This window comes from Solanum verrucosum, unplaced genomic scaffold (genome assembly GCF_900185275.1).
Source record: "Solanum verrucosum unplaced genomic scaffold, falcon-dt-bn FXZP01000251.1, whole genome shotgun sequence".
NCBI lineage: Eukaryota > Viridiplantae > Streptophyta > Magnoliopsida > Solanales > Solanaceae > Solanum > Solanum verrucosum.
The window spans coordinates 731,918-746,393 of record NW_026020453.1 but is presented as its reverse complement, the minus strand read 5'-3'; the positions used below and the strand labels follow the sequence as shown (position 1 = coordinate 746,393).

At 33.8% G+C, this 14,476-nt stretch overlaps 2 pseudogenes; one reads left to right on the top strand and one right to left on the bottom strand.

Moving 5' to 3' along the window:
- Positions 1-4,462: 4,462 nt before the first annotated feature.
- Positions 4,463-5,201, bottom strand: LOC125808649 (uncharacterized; annotated as a pseudogene).
- A 3,299-nt stretch (positions 5,202-8,500) lies between these two features.
- Positions 8,501-10,375, top strand: LOC125808632 (uncharacterized; annotated as a pseudogene).
- Positions 10,376-14,476: the final 4,101 nt, after the last annotated feature.

Sequence of the window (14,476 nt, the reverse complement as noted above, 5' to 3'; positions counted from 1 at the left end):
AGCTTATGAGTTGGAGCTACCACAAGAGTTAGCCGCGGTTCACCTGGTGTTTCACATCTCTATGTTGAAGAAGTGCATGGGCAATCTTTCATTGATCATGCCAACTGAAAATATTGGGATCAAGGATAACTTATCTTATGAGGAATTCCTGTTAAGATTCTAGATCGCCAAGTTCGCAAGTTGAGAGCAAAAGAGGTAGCATCAGTCAAAGTCTTTTGGAGGAACCAATTTGTTGAGGAAGCTACTTGAGAAGCTGAGGAGGATATAAATAAGAGATATCCACATCTCTTCGAATATGGAGAAGTTCCAAATTAAGGTACTAATCATTTCTTGGTATTTATTTTTAAGTTGGCATGTTGTTTTGCATTTGCCTGTGGGTGTTTGCACTGAATGTTGCATGTTACACCCTTAGCCTAGTAAGAGTAATCTCATTCGAGTACGAATGTTCCCAAGGGGGAGATATTGTAACATCTCACAATTTGAAATAACTAGGAATAAGCTAATAATTGGAAATAGTCATTTTTGAAAAGAATGAAAATCTAGAAATTTTGTTAAGTTATAATAAGTTGAGTTTTGGCCAACTTCAACCGGCCATACCTCCTAGATCAGGATGATTTATAGGCACTTCTAGATATGATAGGAAAGCTCTTGGAATGTTCTTTCCAACGCCGTTGAGTTTGCGTGATTCCGAGTTCGTATGAGTGAGTTATGCCCTTTGGAAGTTGGGCTGTTGGAATAAGGAAAGTCCAATCCGGATTTTGGAAGGGTAATTTAGTCTTTTCCTTACCTAATTATTCTAATTCGTTTTTAGTAGTTTAATTGGGGTAAAGTCAGATTTTTGTCAGTTTAGAAAAGTGAATTTTATGCCAGGGCTTGGAGAAGAGGAGAAAAGAGGAGAAAGGAGAAGAACGTTCAAGATTCGTTGATTTCGTCGAGGTTAGTTTGTGGATTTCGTCGGGGGTGATCCCTACAAGGTATGTGAGATCACATAGCATTGGGTTAGTTCACCCACACGCCAACCATGATTAAATTCAGCGAATTTAAGTCTTTGAAAATTCTAGAAATTGAGTTCTTGATGAACATTATTGAAGTTTCGTTTGAATTTCTTGTGGATTGTGTTGTTGATTGTTCTTGCGATTTGATTCATGTTTCCGGGGGTAATTTCGGTTTGAATCTATCATATATTGGCGTTATAAATGATTCTAAGTGCTTGGGGAAAGAACCATTGAAGTTTAGAGGGTTTAGAGGTGAAAAACGAGCAAGAAAAGTCATCAAACACCTGGGGAAAGGGTGGGGCATCGCGCCAGCCAGCGCGCCCCAAAAGGGTATCTGAAGTTTACCCCTTGGGGCGATGCGCCAGCCAGTGCCCCCAACGTGTTCTCTGAAGTTTGAGGGCTGGCGCCTCACGCCTCTCAAAGTGCCAGAGACTCCAGTTCTCCCATTCATTCCCTACCTTTTAGTACTTGTTCATTAGCAATGTACCTATATTTTCTAGTTGATTCCAACACTCTAAGGTACATCTAAACATCATGAAATCATCCATAAACATGAGATCATGAACCTTGAATCCATAATCCAATTCAAGTAAAATTAATATCAAAGTCAAGAGAAGTAAGAGTCAAGTCAAGAGAAGTTCTAAGAGTGTTCCAAAAGTCTTTTCCAAATGTTTTAACTTTGTTTTAAGACTTAAAGTTCAAGTTGAGTAAAGATTAAAGAGTAAAGTTCGAAGTTCATTTCTTAAAAAGTATATGGGGACTATGTATTCCCAAAGGGTTTAAAATGTTTTCACATTTAAACAAGAAAGGAGACCCCGATTTCCAAAGAGCCTTCGAGCTAGTTTTCAGAAAAGAGTAATCGCTTTTAAATGAAGCAAGAGAGAAAGCTTTGATTTCCAAGTTAGCCTTTGAGCTAAGTTTTTAAGCACTAATCTCAAATCACAGAAAGAAGTATGTTTTTAAACATAGGATCTAATATAATGTTTTTGGGACTAGTATTGAGCACTGATATGGGGGAGAGTTCAAACAACTCACAGCCCCCATAAACCATGTAGCCATCATGGGTAGAAAAGGGTCATACTTTTTAGATGATTCCTTTAGTGCTTTTTAGCATAGACTAGTGGATCCACTTAGTAGTTCAGGTTCTATACCCCCGGCAAGGTCTAGGACGGCCCTGGCTGCGTGAGGCAAAATGTCATATCATCACAATAGCTCTTACGTGATGGTTGTCGATTAGAGAAACTCCACATACGTAATTGTATTCTTTTATACACAGTTGATTGTATTTTTACATACATCTCAGAGTTATATGTATATTTGCATACACACAGAGTTGATATCATGTTTTAAGCAACTTTTATTTATATTACACTTGTTTTAAACTGCTTTATATTGAAATGAGTTAAGTTATGTTGAGTTGAGCCAGGTAAGTTCTTCAGATTCCTTTCAAGCCTTTGTTGTGTTTAGCATTCCAACTCGTATACTCGTACATTCAATGTACTGATGCCAGTTGGCCTGCATCTTATTATGATGCAGACACAAGTAACTAGGATCTGCATCCAGCGCATCGTTGATCTAGTGAGCACTCCAGAGTCAGTTGGTGAGCCTCATTGCATTCCGAAGGACTCCTTTTTATTGCTTTCAGTTATTCTATTAGTTCATTAGAATGTCGTGGGGTTTGTCCCGACATCCATCTCAGTTGTTTTAGAGGCTTCATAGACAGTCAGATGTTAGTTCTTTAGTCTTTTAATTGTCATTATCTTATGTTGAGACTTGAGTTTGCCTTAATGGCCAATTGAATGTTCCTTTATAACATTCAAGTTTATTACATAGACTTGTCTTTATTGAATTAAGTCTTCCGTTGAGTAGGTAAGTTAGGCCAAGGGTTCGTTTGGGGCCAGCAATGGTTTTCAAGTGCCAGCCACGTCCGGGGTGTAGGCTCGGGGCGTGACAGTTAATGTACCAAAACTCTAACTACCAACAAGTCTAAGGAAGAAGTGGTACAACCTCGAAAGCTAGAACATAACAAATATCTAAAGAACTAGTCTAAGTCCAAAGAGAATGGACTAAACACAAGAAAATCCATGGCAGCATAGAAGAACTGGCTCACCCTTGAATTCGATCTCGATCAGTGATCTCCTAAATGAGGTATGTCAGTAGCCGCTTGAAGATGTCTTGTACTCGACAAAGAAAGAGCAAGTGCAGTATCAGTACACAACCACAATATACTGGTACGATCACGCGGCTATCCCCATAAGCACAATACACACAAGCAATTACTACACAATAAGAATACATATACATAATACAGTTCAGTCATCACTTTAGAGCAACATACAGTCTCTCATTATCAATGACAAATAGACATAACATAACAATCACAATGGTCCTCACATGCAATCCACACCCAAACTGTTAGTGTGTCGGAACGTGACACCCGATCCAATATATGTGTCAGAACAAACCCGATCCAATATATGTGTCAGAATGTGACACCCAATCCAATATATGTATCGGAACGTGATACCCAATCCAATATATGTGTCGGAACGTGACACCCGATCTAATATATGTGTCGGAATGTGACACCCGATTCAGTCAGCACAACCACAATCACAATCACACTCACAATAAATAGTACTCATAGTCATACAATCAAGTAACAGGTGCATGTCATGTATTGTTCACACATAATCATTTCATTAGATTTATTCACATACATGCACGCATACAATGAAGCAATCTACTTGCATATATCACACAATAGGAAATTAAACCATCACCTACCTCGAAATCAAGCTTGAATTCCCCTAAGGCGCTTGAATTTTCCCTTTTCGGATTCTTTCCGCTTGTTCGTGGTCTAAAAATATAATACTAGTGATTTATCTATGTTTCTGTCATTTATTGCTACTGAGTAGTTAACACTTATTATAAATTTAAATTTTTGGTATATGAGGTTACCTTTTAATGCACTTATTATACTTTTTTCTATGGGTTGTATAATTCTAACATCTGCTAAGTATATTTCTATGGGTGTATCTATTCCTTCTCTAAAACATGCTTTTATTAGTATTTCTGTTCCTCCTAAATGTACATATTTAATTGGATTTTTAGCCTTAATATCTTGTATTTCTTTATTTATTATTCGTTTGTTTATTATTGGTATTTTAGCCTTTCATTTGGTGTGTTTGCAATCTATGATATGTTCTCTTTGACTCACTACATAATATTCTTCTTTTTGTCGTTTAAACCAGTTTCTTATTGTTGGTATTTCAAATATTTTTTCTACGCTTATGTCTAATTCTTTTCCTTTTATTTGTTCAAATATACTATTATCAAATATTACTTTTTGTTCTAAAGATTCTTCATCTTGATGTTTTTCTTTAGTTATTATTTGTATATTTGTTTCAGTCATTTATATAGTATTCATTATCTGATTCTGTTACTGAATTATTTTCCATTTCATTTGTTTCATTTTCTGATAATTCATATATACTATCATTGCTTTCTAATTCATAATCTATATACTCTATTGGTATATATTCTTCGTTGTCTACTAGTATTTCTGATATTTGTTTTTTCTTTGGATTTTTAGGTAATTTGTAATCTTTAGCCATGTGTCCTAATTTTCCACAATTATAACAAGTGCATTCCGTTAGTTTTTTCTTTGGTCTATATGGTCTTTTGGTTTTGTAGTTTTTTACGTAGTAGTTTCTCCTTAGTCTTTTGTACTTATACTTTGATCTGTATTTTTTATAGTTTCTTTTTTTATTTTTATAATACCTATTTGTAGAACCAAATTGGGGTGCTGTTTTATTTTTGCAACATGCTAGGTTTTTTACTAATATCTTTTCCATTTTTATTTATTCTTTATGTTTTTTCACATAGTTCTATAAACCATTGTTGTAGGAATTTCATTCTAGCTCCTAAAGTATCTGTTAATCCTGCTTCATTCCAACTTTTTATTACTTTTGAATTAAAAGGTTCTGGTAATTTCGTAAAATATAATTTTCTTATTTCTTTACTTTCTTCTGTGCTATATGTTCCTTTATAATAGTATTCTCTAAATGCACATGTATATTCATCTATATAACACATATTACATATTGCTAGTTTTGTCATTAGATTCCAATTTATGATTTTTTATTTATTTTGTTCTTCTACTTCTGTTGTCATACTACTAAATTCATTTCTTATAGCTACTTCGTATTTATATAATGTTTCCATAGTTGTAGTAGCTAATTCACCATCAAATTTTTTATTACTTCTTAAAGTTTTCAAACTTTCCTCTGATAAATTTTGTAGCCATAATTTTACTGTTCCTATAAGTGTTCTTTCTATATATCCTGGTGTTTCTGTCATTCCTATTTTATTATCTATTAATTGTTTTGATATATATTCCATCCATAATTGGATTGTTTTATTTATATCTGATACACAGTCTAAATCTAAAAAATTATGTTGTTCATTTATTGGTTTAGGTGTCCATTTTTTATTCAATCTTTTATCCCATATAGTTTTTTCTTTATCATATGGTTCATAGTTTGCATTATAATATTTTAAAGTTTTTGGGTTTTTTATTCCTGATGTACTAGGTTTTTTCATCCATGTCTACGTCTCCTGTATTTACTTTAAAATTCCTTGTATTATCCATGTTCGCTAAAAGTTCTGTATATGTTTCGCTTGTTTCTGAATGTTGTTCATCTAGATCATCGTCGTTTATTTCATCAATTCTTATTTCAGGTAGATTATCTTGGTTATTTTCTTCTTTTTCTTCTAGTTCTTCTTCTAATTGCAATTTTTTTAAAACTTATTTATCTCATTTGCTAATTTTGTTTTTTGTTCTTTTTCTTTTTGTTTAGTTTCATACATTTCTTTCAATATTGCCAGCTCTTTTTCTAGTTCTATTATTTTAGTATTTTTTACTTCTTCTAATTGTTGTACTTCCTTTTTCGCTTGTTGTTTTATTTTTTCAATTTCCATTTTTCTATCTATCTCTTCATTTTCTTTTGTTATTCTTATCATAGCAGTTAGACTATCTTCTAGTTTTACCGTTTCTTTTTCTAACATTAAACTTAGATTGTCACTTATTTTCTTATATCTTCTTCATAAATTAGAAAATATTATCTTTATTTTTAATCCGTCATAGTTTTTATATGTTTTTTCATCTATCGCGTATTCTTCTTTATTCATTTATAAATTGTGTTGTAGTTTATATTCTAAGTTTTCTATTTGTATTTGTAGATATAAAATAGTTTTTCTTTGTGCTACTATAGATTTTTCACAAATTCCTGCAAATATATTACTGTTAAGTCCATTTTGCCTATGTCTCAATTCTTGTCTTTTTGCTATAATTATTTTAGTAAGTTTTAGTCTATATTTGTTATTCTCGTTATTCATTGTATCTTTAAATATTGAATATATTTATATTCTATTTTAGATATATTATCTATTAATTGATCTAATTTGTCGTTATCAGTTTTTGTGATATTGGTTGTTTATATTCTGGATATAATTTGTTTAATTTTTTTCTTATTTTTCTTAACTTTCCACTGGTATGTTTCTTTTTATATTTCTCTTCATTCATAGCTCTGATACCAATATGGTCAGGATATTTATGTCCAATTAGCTTACAATATCTGGTTAACAGTTCTGACGAAACCAGACCATATATGTTCAAAATGTAATGGAGAAGATAATGTGATTCCCGATGTCCAGCTAGAATGATCAAATAAGATAAAGACGAAAGAAGATAAGAAGAAGAAGACAAAAAGATAAAAAGAAGATAGACACTAAGTAAAATGTGCATTATTATGTAAAGAAAGTCGTAGATAAAGTAGAAGACAAAGAGATAAGATAAAAAGAAGAAGACAAAGAAGATAAGAAGAAGAAGACAAAAAGACAAAAAGAAGATAGACACATGTGCATTATTATGTAAAGAAAGTCGTAAAGTGTGCAGTAGTAACATTAATGTAAAGAATAATATGTAAAAAGTGATAAAGTTTACAGTAGATATGTAAAAAAAAAGTCATAAAGAGTACAATAGACGCATTATTATACAGAATAATATAGGATTAGAATTGTCTATATAAAGGAATGTACATGTAACATAATAGGCAAACCTTCTGGTATCAGAGCTATGAATGAAGAGAAATATAGGAAGAAACATACTAGTGTAAAGTCAAGAAAAATAAGAAGAAAATTAAATAAACTATATCCAGAATATAAACAACTCAATATCACAAAAACTGATAACGACAAATTAGATCAATTAATAGATAATATATCTAAAATAGAATATAAATATATTCAATATTTAAAGATACAATGAATAACGAGAATAATGAATATAGACAAAAACTTACTAAAATAATTATAGCAAAAAGACAAGAATTGAGACATAGACAAAATAGACTTAACAGTAATATATTTGCAGAAATTTGTGAAAAATCTATAGTAGCACAAAGAAAAACTATTTTATATCTACAAATACAAATAGAAAACTTAGAATATAAACTACAACACAATTTATAAATGAATAAAGAAGAATACGCGATAGATGAAAAAACATATGAAAACTATGACGGATTAAAAATAAGGACAATATTTTCTAATTTATGAAGAAGATATAAGAAAATAGGTGACAATCTAAGTTTAATGTTAGAAAAAGAAACGGTAAAACTAGAAGATAGTCTAATTACTATGATAAGAATAACAAAAGAAAATGAAGAAATAGATAGATTAACGGAAATTGAAAAAATAAAACAACAAGCAAAAAAGGAAGTACAACAATTAGAAGAAGTAAAAAATACTAAAATAATAGAACTAGAAAAAGAGCTGGCAATATTAAAAGAGATGTATGAAACTAAACAAAAAGAAAAAGAAAAAGAACAAAAAACAAAATTAGCAAATGAGATAAATAAATTTAAAGAAAAATTGCAATTAGAAGAAGAACTAGAAGAAAAAGAAGAAAATAACCAAGATAATCTACCTGAAATAAGAATTGATGAAATAAACGACGATGATCTAGATGAACAACATTCAGAAACAAGCGAAGCATATACAGAACTTTTAGCGAACATGGATAATACAAGGAATTTAGAAGTAAATATAGGAGACGTAAACATGGATGAAAAACCTAGTACATCAGAAATAAAAAACCCAAAAAATTTAAAATATTATAATGCAAACTATGAACCATATGATAAAAAAAAACTATCTGGGATAAAAGATTGAATAAAAAATGGACACTTAAACCAATAACTGAACAACATAATTTTTTAGATTTAGACTGTGTAGCAGATAAAAATAAAACAATCCAATTATGGATGAGATATATATCTAAACAATTAATAGATAACAAAATAGGAATGACAGAAACACCATGATATATAGAAAGAACACTTATAGGAATAGTAAAATTATGGCTACAAAATTTATCAGAGGAAAGTTTGAAAACTTTAAGAACTAATGAAAAATTTGATGGTGAATTAGCTACTACAACTATGGAAATATTATATAAATACAAAGTAGCTATATGGAATGAATTTAGTAGTATGACAACAGAAGTAGAAGAACAAAATAAATAAAAAATCATAATTTGGAATCTTATGACAAAATTAACAATATGTAATATGTGTTATATAGATGAATATACATGTGCATTTAGAGAATACTATTATAAAGGAACATATAGCACAGAAGAAAGTAAATAAATAAGAAAATTATATTTTATAAAATTACCAGAACCTTTTAATTCAAAAGTAATAAAATGTTGGAATGAAGCAGGATTAACAGATACTTTAGGAGCTAGAATGAAATTCCTACAACGATGGTTTATAGAACTGTGTGAAAAACATAAATAAGAAATAAAAATGGAAAAGATATTAGTAAAAAACCTAGCATGTTGCAAAAATAAAACAACACCCCAATTTGGTTCTACGAATAGGTGTTATAAAAATAAAAAAAGAAACTATAAAAAATACATATCAAAATATAAGTACAAAAGACCAAGGAGAAACTACTACGTAAAAAACTACAAAACCAAAAGACCATATAGACCAAAGAAAAAACTAACGGAATGCACTTGTTATAATTGTGGAAAATTAGGACACATGGCTAAAGATTACAAATTACCTAAAAATCCAAAGAAAAAACAAATATCAGAAATACTAGTAGACAACGAAGAATATATACCAATAGAGTATATAGATTATGAATTAGAAAGCAATGATAGTATATATGAATTATCAGAAAACGAAACAAATGAAATGGAAAATAATTCAGTAACAGAATCAGATAATGAATACTATATAAATGACTGAAACAAATATACAAATAATAACTAAAGAAAAACATCAAGATGAAGAATCTTTAGAACAAAAAATAATATTTGATAATAGTATATTTGAACAAATAAAAGGAAAAGAATTAGACCTAAGCATAGAAAAAATATTCGAAATACCAACATTAAGAAACTGGTTAAAACGACAAAAAGAAGAATATTATGTAGTGAGTCAAAGAGAACATATCATAGATTGCAAATACACCAAATGAAAGGCTAAAATACCAATAATAAACAAACAAATAATAATAATAAATAAAGAAATACAAGATATTAAGCATCACTCGTCTCATCTTCTTGACAATCTCATTTCACCATTGAATTCTGGAATGCATTTTCAGCATTCATATCAACTATTGAGCCAAAAAAATGTGAAGCAGGCCTTGAAAGATGTTGATTGGGTCAATTCCATGCAAGAGGAACTCCATCAGTTTGAGTGAAGCAAAGTGTGGCACTTGGTCCCTAGACCTGCTGACAGAACTATTATAGGGACCGGGTGGGTGTTCAGAAACAAGTTTGATGAAAATGGAGTCATTACCAGGAATAAGTCAAGACTAGTTGTTCAGGGCTATAATCAAGAGAAAGGCATCGACTATGACGAAACATTTTCCCCTGTCGCTAGAATAGCGGCCATTGGAATTCTTATTGCCTTTGCAGCCTTTATGGAATTCAAGCTCTTCCAAATGGATGTCAAAAGTATCTTCTTAATGGTGACTCGAAGGAAGAAATGTATGTAAAACAGCCATCTGGCTTTGAAGATGCTGACAACCCAAATCATGTGTTTAAACTTGACAAGGCCCTGTATGGACTGAAACTAGCTCCTAGGGGTTGGTATGAGTGGCTATCTAGATTTCTCCTAAAGAATGAATTCAAAAGGGGAAAGATAGATAACACATTGTTTCTGAAGAAAAGGGACAAAGAATTGCTCATCATCCAGGTGTATGTGGATGATATTATTTTTGGAGCCACCTCCAAGGTTCTTTGTGAAGAGTTTGCCACCTTGATGGGGAATGAATTCGAGATAAGCATGATGTGAGAACTAAACTTCTTCTTAGGACTGAAGATCAAGTAAATCTCAATCTGCCAAGAGAAGTACATAAAGGAGTTGCTAAAGAAGTTTCATATGGCTGACTCCAAGCCTATTGACACCCCATGGGTACAAACTCAAAGATGGGAGCAAATAAGTCTGATGCCTTGGTGAATTAAACCATGTACAGAGGAATTATTGGATCACTGCTATATCTGACAACAAGAAGACTTGACATTGTCTTCAGTTTAGGTATGATAAGTGCTTATGTTCCTAGATGTTTTGATGATCTCCTCACAAGTGCGGGACTTGTTCCTCTGCAGAGTATGAATACTCATCCAGTGGTCAAAGTGTTGTACAGCTGGAAAGTTGTCCGCGTCAGAAAGTTGGTGAAGTTGCACAGTACTCCACCAATCAGAAGCGACGAGTTTGCTTGTTCATTGGATAATAACTTTTCATGTCTAAATATATCCAAGGAAAAATAACAAACTAATTCATTCATTCAAAAGGAGAGAGCCAACACGTATTCTCAAGAACTTACTAAGAGAAGTTTGCTAGGGACCTGGTCCTTGCAAGACTGCGATGTGAAAGGACGACACGACAGCTGTCAAAAAAGCTGCCACTTCTGATGTGGTAGGTGCACGTCCTTCCAGAGAGGTAGGCTCTCAGCCAATGGGCGGTCCCAAGGAGTTTATGTTCTTTTTGATATAATCTCTTAACACAAAACACAAACTCAAGATTTTGGCAAACAAAAACTCAGAAGCTTAAAAGGAAAAAGGCATCTTCAAGGTAGAACAATACTCACACTCAACAAAAGGATCTGATAAAGGGCTGAAGCATCTTTGTTGAGTTTGAGTTTTTTGTCTATCATTTTATAGGTTTTTGCATCTTGAAACTTCTCAAGTATACAAGCAAAGACCATTTTGGTGAAGTATTCTCCAGCAAGCACAACTAGAACCTGATCAAGCTGCAAGCATCCGACTGTGTCTTAGGAGTTATACTTTCGTGCGTATATTGTAAATCTGTTCCTAGTCTATAAAGGATTCAAATCTTGTTTCGGTTTCTAAAAGTCTAAATCGTCTAGAGTTAAGTGGTTTAGTGGGCGGTGTTGTATCCGCTTAGAAAAATCTATATTGATCGGTGAGGGTTAGTATAGTGGGCAGTGTTGTATATGCTCTAGCTCAGCTAAGTGATATGAGATATTGCTTAGTGTGGAGATTAGCAGGCTAATCTCAATTTGTAAACTGGCTTTTACTTTTGCTTGGAGAAAATTAGTGAAAGCAGTTTGAAAAGTCCTGGCAGGACAAGTCGTGGTTTTACTCCATTGAGCAAGGAGGTTTCCACGTAAAACAATTCTGCAGATCTTACTTTCAGCTGGTCCCTGACTGACAGTGGACGCATACATTCCATCAATTGGTATCAGAGCGGGTGCTCTCTAGCTGGTTTAACACCAAGAAAGAGTCATATGGAAAGAATGGCTACTCCACTGAGATGGCAAGAAAGTCGGTCTTCAACAAGGCCACCTTTATTTAATGGTCAGTATTATCGGTGGTGGAAACATTGCATCTTTGACTTCATAATGGCTGAAGACTGTGAGCTGTGGGATGTTATTTGTGAGGGTCCCTATGTGCCATCTATAGAAGTAAAATATGGGGATGTCACAAGGGTCGTTGTCAAAACTCGACAGTAATACAATGAATTTGACAAACGGAAAGTTGAGAAAAATCACAAGGCTAAGAAGTTCTTAATGTGTGGAATCGGATCTAATGTATATAATCTGATTTCTTCGTTCGAATCAGCTAAAGAAATTTGAGATCTGCTGAGAACTACCTATGATGAAGCTAAGAAACAAGGGCAGATCTGATTGGGGATGCTTATCAGAAGGGAGATGCAGAAAGGTATGAATCACTAGCCTCCAAGGTGTCACAATGTGAGAACCTTGAAGTAGATGAGACCATGGACTATCTCACTCAAAAATTTCAAAAACTTGTGAGTAAACGTAGAGGTTCTATGAAGGAAGAAGCTCATGATAGCGCTACAAGCTCTAGTGGCATGTGCTACAAGCGCGATCAACTAGGTCACACCATGAGAGACTGTCATGTGCTTGAAGTTGATCACAAGGAAGTAAAAGACCAAGAGGGGGACCAGGTCCGTGCCAGCAGTAGCAGAAGAGAAAACTTTTTTCAGATGGTAAAGAGGGAGATGACTACATGGGAAGACTCCTCGAGTGTTTTAGATGACTCTGAGCACTCTGATGAAGCCTTTATGGAAAAATCTGATGATGAGAAAGATGAAGAAGAGGTAACCCTTTCTGATCTTAAACAAAACTTGCATGTTTACTGTATTAAGAGGTTGAGAAGTCTAGTCGTTGTTTTGATTGACTCATTTCATTGAGTTAACAACTGAAAATGATCTGATGAACAACAGCCTAGATATCCTTCGAGAAGAAAAAGTAGCCTTGGTTGACCAAATGTCTGTTGTGGAAGAACAATTGATGGTTCTAAAAGCTGAAAATCTAGAACTTAAGGGAAAATTAAAGATGCTGAGTGAGAAATGTGGCAGCGGTAAGGGGGAGGCCAGCAACTTGCAAATCGAGCTAGAAACCAGTTTGAATATTGCTGAAACAAAACTTGCTATGGCCTTGGAGAGAAATAATCAGTTAAAGAGGGACCTGGTCCGTGTCAAAGAAGAACTGAACAAATCTCTCAAGTGGACCAACTCCTCAAAATTCCTTGCAAAGCTTACCAGTCAAGGTCAAAATGATAGGAAGGGGTTAGGGAATTCAAGAAAAAGTCCTTCTTACAATCTCCATGGCAAAGATGTGTCCATGTCTGATAGTTTGCCGTGTCTCCATTGTGGTCGCGATGGTCACTTGAAGAAAGGATTGTCCAGCTTGGAAAAGGACCCAAGATAAACTCTCAAAATATTCTAAGTAGAGGAACAGGAAGAAGAAGGGACCTGGTCAACAGAGCAACAAGCAGAAGAAGAGACATAGTCAACAGAACAACTAGCAGAAGAAGGGATTTGGTCGTGCTCCTGTTCCTACGTTAAAAAAATAAATCTGCCTCACTAGACAAAGAATTCTCTTATCACTCATTTATCTGCTTACTGGGAACTCCAACTAAAGTGGTTTCCCAAGGCTAACAATTGATATGGTATTCTTGTGAGAAGAAGTAGCAGCAGTCAGCATTGATTCGTGAATTGTCGATGCTCAAGACACGTGACTGGGAAACTGAAAACTTCTTCTCTCTCAAGGCACTTCAAGGTGGAGGTGTCTCATTTGGTGATGGAAGAAAAGTCTCACTTGCCTTAGTGCTCAAAGTGAGAATGTTGAGATGACAAAGGTTGTGACGATGGTGTTGAAGAGAAGCAGATCAGACCATCCTTCAGCAATCTCAAGGAAGTTGATGTAGATGATAAACCTGATGAGGGACCTAGTCCGCGGATTACCAAAGCTGAAATTTTCAAATGATAAAGTTTGTGGTGCCTGTGCAAGAGGGAAACTAACACGATCATCTTTCAAGGCTAAGATGGGAGTGAGCTCAACCATACCTTTGAAGCTTCTCCACATGGATCTATGTGGACCTGTCGGAATTCAAAGCAGAGGAGGTAAGAAGTATATTCTTGTAGTTGTTGATGATTTCTCTAGGTACACTTGGAATATGTTTCTAGAAAAAAAGACGAGACTTCTGGAATTCTGATCACCTTTGCCAAAGCTATTCAACTGAAGGTCAACTCCAAAATTGCTAGTATCCGGTCTGATCATGGCACAGAGTTTAAAAACTATCATCTTGAAAGTTTTTGTGCTGAAAATGGAATCAATTACAACTTCTCTGCACCAAGAACTCCTCAGAAAAATGAAGTGGTTGATATTGCAGGAACTATGCTAATTGACTCGGGGCTTGCTATGAACTTCTGGGCAGAAGCTTTCACCACAGCATGCTATGTCACAAATAAGTGCCTTATCAGGTCTATGTTGAAGAAGACTCCTTATGAATTAATGAACAACACAAAGCCTTCAATTGCCCACCTTAAGCCATTTGGGTGCAAATGTTTTGTACTAAATAATGGAAAGGGTGATCGGGGTAAGTTTGATGCCATGAGTGATGA